Source organism: Macrotis lagotis, chromosome X (genome assembly GCF_037893015.1).
Source record: "Macrotis lagotis isolate mMagLag1 chromosome X, bilby.v1.9.chrom.fasta, whole genome shotgun sequence".
In the NCBI taxonomy this organism is placed as follows: Eukaryota; Metazoa; Chordata; class Mammalia; order Peramelemorphia; family Peramelidae; genus Macrotis; species Macrotis lagotis.
The window spans coordinates 527034814-527039357 of NC_133666.1; the positions used below are offsets into that span (position 1 = coordinate 527034814).

Here is a 4544-nt window from a genome sequence, read left to right on the forward strand (position 1 = left end):
CTCATATTGATCTGATCAGCCACAATGAGGCATAGTGTTCTTTGTCCCCAGCATGAAGATATCAAAGAATAACAACCAATAACCATTCTCCCAGGGAAAAAATTCAGTGTGGCAAGAGGCTACTTTCTTGCTATGGCACACAGATGACTTGAAAGTAATAGACATGGCTATGAATGAAAGATCCTTCTCCATGTGAGAACACCTGGATTCCTGTAATTTAGAAACTATGGCCCCAGATTTAAATGAAGCTCATCTCATAGGAATTTAAGCAAAAACCAAGTCGCCAGGGAAGTTCCAGCAGACACCCAAAATTACTGTTTTGTTTATATTTGCTTCCCTTAAGAGGAAAATGAAAGAAGATTCTCTCTAAGTATAAGACTTTGATACAGTTGTGTACCTAGGATATATGACACCTGGAGAGGACAATTGGTAACACCTTCCTCCTCTATCTGAAAATTTATTTTAAGTAATAACTATGATATAAAATTATTAGCAATAAAAATAATAGTAGCCAGAAAAGAAATACAATGAAAATTTTCTTTTAATGAACTTCATATATATAATAATGCCATCAAAAAATAAAATAAATGTTACAGTACAAAAAATAAAAGTAATGGATTAATACTTTTTTAATTAAATTAATAAAATACCCTCTGGTTGTTTCCTTTCAACAATGAAGCCCCTCTTAAGTTGGGTGGAGCTGCCCAAAATGCATGGAAATTCTTGAGGCTGGATCTTGAGATAATGAGGAGTCATATTCTTTACCACTGCAGACCCAGTCAAAGACCCTCTGTTTCCTGAAGCTTTGCCATCTAGCCCACCATCCAGAGACAATTTATGTCTGCTCCTTTCACCAGAGACCTGATGTGGAAGTGGTTGCTTGTCCTGGGATTCTCTGCTTTCCTGGAGGTGCCATTCTCAATGTACACTCTCATTGTCTGCATGTGGGCTAGACTCACACACACACACACACACACACACACACACACACACACACACACACACACCTACCCCAACACTCTACTGTTTACATATGGTCCTCAGCCCAGACTAAGCAGTGATTTCTTTCTTTTTTTTTTTTGAGGTTATTCTTTTGTTTTATTTTGAAGAAGGAAAAGATGACAAGCCACAACTTGCTTATGGAAAAGGCATTGGGGTGGGGACAGGAAGGCGATCAATGGGTGATAAAGCCCTCACAGGGAGACAAGAGCCTTGGAGAAAATCTCCAGTCAGCCACATCTCAGAATAACATAGCTAAAAAAATCTCCAGTAAAAATCACATTGAAGCAGCCACGGTGTGTGCTGTGCTAACAGGGACGATTGGAAAGACTGGGATTCCACCCTCTGGAGTTCTCTTACAATCAAGGACGCACAAAACCTATGAGCTGTTTTCCAAGTCTCTATGGATATTTCTGTGTCTTTCTAAACGTGTCATTGGTAATGCTCAGTCTTGTAAGTCTCGTTCCATAATAATCTATAATGTAACTAGTGCCATCAGAAGGACCAACAATCTGCATTGAAATGAGAATGAAGTCAATCAGACTGCCAGTTCCACAAAATCCTACAGTGCAAAACTTTAACAAACCTAAAGCAGGGTATCCCAGGCAAAATCTGTCTGCTCCTAACCAGCCAAGAAATAGAGAAAGAGCGACTGCCACCCGGTAGGAATAGCCGTTTAACATTACGGCAAGGTATGGTCTTGAAAAAACCAACTTCAGTTCCAGTAAAATGGGTTTCATTGCCGCTAAAATCCTTACAAGTTATGTTGGGTGCTGGGTAACATGATGCGTGAGCTGTGTAATTTGTACAGTTAACAGGTTCTTGAGTGGCCTCATTTATTTCCGCTTCTTTACAGAAGTATTGTCCCACTCTCAGGTCCTCGCACTTGAGCGTCTCGTCGCCCCCCGCGGCGGCCGCCGCCCCCCACGGCCCCGCGCTCACGGTCACGGACACCAGCCACAGGAGGCCCAGCAGCCCGGGGGCGGGGCCGGGGGCGGTGGCAGCGGCGGAGGCCGCGGCCTCTGGGGCCACCATGCTGGAACTGGCGCGTCACCCGCCACACCCAAAGCAGTGATTTCTCACCTTGAAATTAAGTCCATCCTGAATGCCCTGGCTGCCTCACTCTCCCCTGTCTGGATGAATTACACAATAAATGAGTGGGTAGCCCAGACCCCTCAGGGGCCATCTCTTTTTTCTCCTTCCCATGAAGAGATGTGAGTTGTACTCTTGCACCATCACCAGGTCTGTCATCTGTAATTGCTCTCCACTTCCAATGAACTCGGGTATTTTACTTAGAGTTCAGGAAGCACTGAATTCTTTCGATATAAAACTGTGATAGGGTTCATAATCCCTTTATTAGAAACACAGGGAGGGGGGCAGCTAGATGGCACAGTGGACAGAGCACCAGCCCTGGAGTCAGGATGGAGTCCAAATCTAGCCTTGTACACTCAATAATTACCTTGCTGTGTGACCTTGGGCAAGACACTTAACCTCATTGTCTTGCAAAAAGCCAACAAATAAAACAACAACAAAAAAGAAATACAGGGAGCTATGTGGAAGACATTATGATCACTTGGTTACCTTTAGCTATAACTAAGACAGGACAACCAGGGTTTTGTCCCAGGATACCACCATCTAAGAGGACACACTTCCTCCCAGAGCAGTCCTCTGACCTGCCAGTCCCATTGTGGTCATCTCTCAGTCCTATGTGGCACAGAATGGCCCCTGCCATGTCCTTATCTGGACCCAGGTTGCTACCCTGAGGAACTAGTCACAATGTACCTCTCTCCCTATTGCCTACCTTTGCCTACCCTTCCATCTATGGCTTATCTCACTCAGTCTCTTCCAAACAGTGTAACTTTGCCTTTCTAATTGAGCAGTTTGCATAAAAAACATCAGTGAAGATAAAAGCTAGCACGTTCCATCTAAGGTGCAATCCTGATGTCTTCCCAAGTTATGGATGAGTTTTCCTCAGTCTGGTCCTCTTCTGCTCCCACTGGTAATAGTAGTTTTCTGATATCAGTGTTATGCATCAGACCACCCTGGGATATCTGGTGAGGGTGGTGTTTTGAGGTCCAAGTTCTCTGCCTATATCCAACTACACAGAAACCAAAATTCCTGACTATGACTCATGCTTAGCTCCTTGCATTGAACTATGAACCTATGCCCTTCCAACATTTGACTAATGAAATTTTGAAAACTTTAGGTTTATCCTTCTTTCCTTCAATTTTCTATCAGAGACAAGGTCCTGCCAATTCCATCTCCACAGCATTTCTTAAATTTATCCCATCATTGCTATCACTCCTCGAATATAATATTAGCAAATATTTATGTGCCAAATGGATTATAATTATCTCATCTCAATAATTATTATCATTTTAATTATTATCATTCTAATTATTATTACATAACCCTAGAAAGTGGTGAAAATTTTATCCCTACTTACAGCTTGAGGAGACTGAGATAAACAGTGTTAAGGGACTTGCCCAGGGTCTTTCTAGTTCTTCTTCTGCTTTCTACTTTTATCCTTCATACAACTTCGAGAATAAAAACAAAAGCAAAAACATTTTTGTGTGTATGCAATCTTTGTCATTTAATTCATCTGCTCAAAAGTGTCATTGATCCTCTATTTCCCATTGAGTAAATTTAAGCTCTTCTATGTGACATTCAAGGTTCTCCACAACCTCATGTCATCTCAATTTTTTCAGCTTTATCTCATTCTTCTCTTAAGATGCCCTATTTTCCAGCTCCCTCCAAAATACTTCTCTGCTCCTTACATTCACTGGTTGAATCAGGCTGATCCTTTACCTAGAATGCCTTCTCTTCTTTTCCTTGCTCACCCTTTAAAACCCAAAGCAAAAAAAAAAAAAAAATGAAAAATGAAAATAATTTTAAAAAATCAATCCAAAGACCTCCTTCAGGAAGCCTTCCCCGATTCCCTAATCAGTAATGATCACCCTCTTAGACTTCACAAGCATTTTGGTTTACAGTGTTTGATGAACTAATTATTCAGATTGACATAAAGCAGGCAATTCTGTGTGCCTATCACCCTACCAGACCTTGAGCCTAAGTACTAGACTTTGAGAACAGCAACAGGGTCTTAGGTAAATTAATTATCTGCAGGTTGTCTAGAACAGAATATATTCTGTACACAATAGATTGTTAATTGGTTCTAGTCATTTTTTATCAGGGTCAAGGATTGGTAGTATAAACACAATTTTGTTGTGAACAGATGTATCAGTTTTGATTATTAAGTAGTAATGCCCAGTTGCTTCTCATATTTTATAGTATGATTCTAAGGAACTTAACCTCCTGCCAGAACCAGTAGCCTTCCCAGGAGTCATGCCAAGTCCACAGAAATCATAAATAGGCACCATAGATGTCAAGATCAAGGTCTTCAGGTTCCATTGACAATATTTCTTAAGGATGGGAAACTATTATTGAAAGTTCATTTCAAGTTTCTCAATGCCTTTCCTCTAATGATAATCTCCATTTTTATCCTGTCCATAGTTTGCATATAGTTGTTTGTATGTTGTATTTCCCCA

The 4544-nt window shown here is 41.1% G+C and overlaps 1 pseudogene; it reads right to left on the minus strand.

Annotated features, from left to right (window-relative positions):
* Positions 1-1165: 1165 nt before the first annotated feature.
* On the minus strand, positions 1166-2034 carry LOC141500785 (TM2 domain-containing protein 1 pseudogene; annotated as a pseudogene).
* Positions 2035-4544: the final 2510 nt, after the last annotated feature.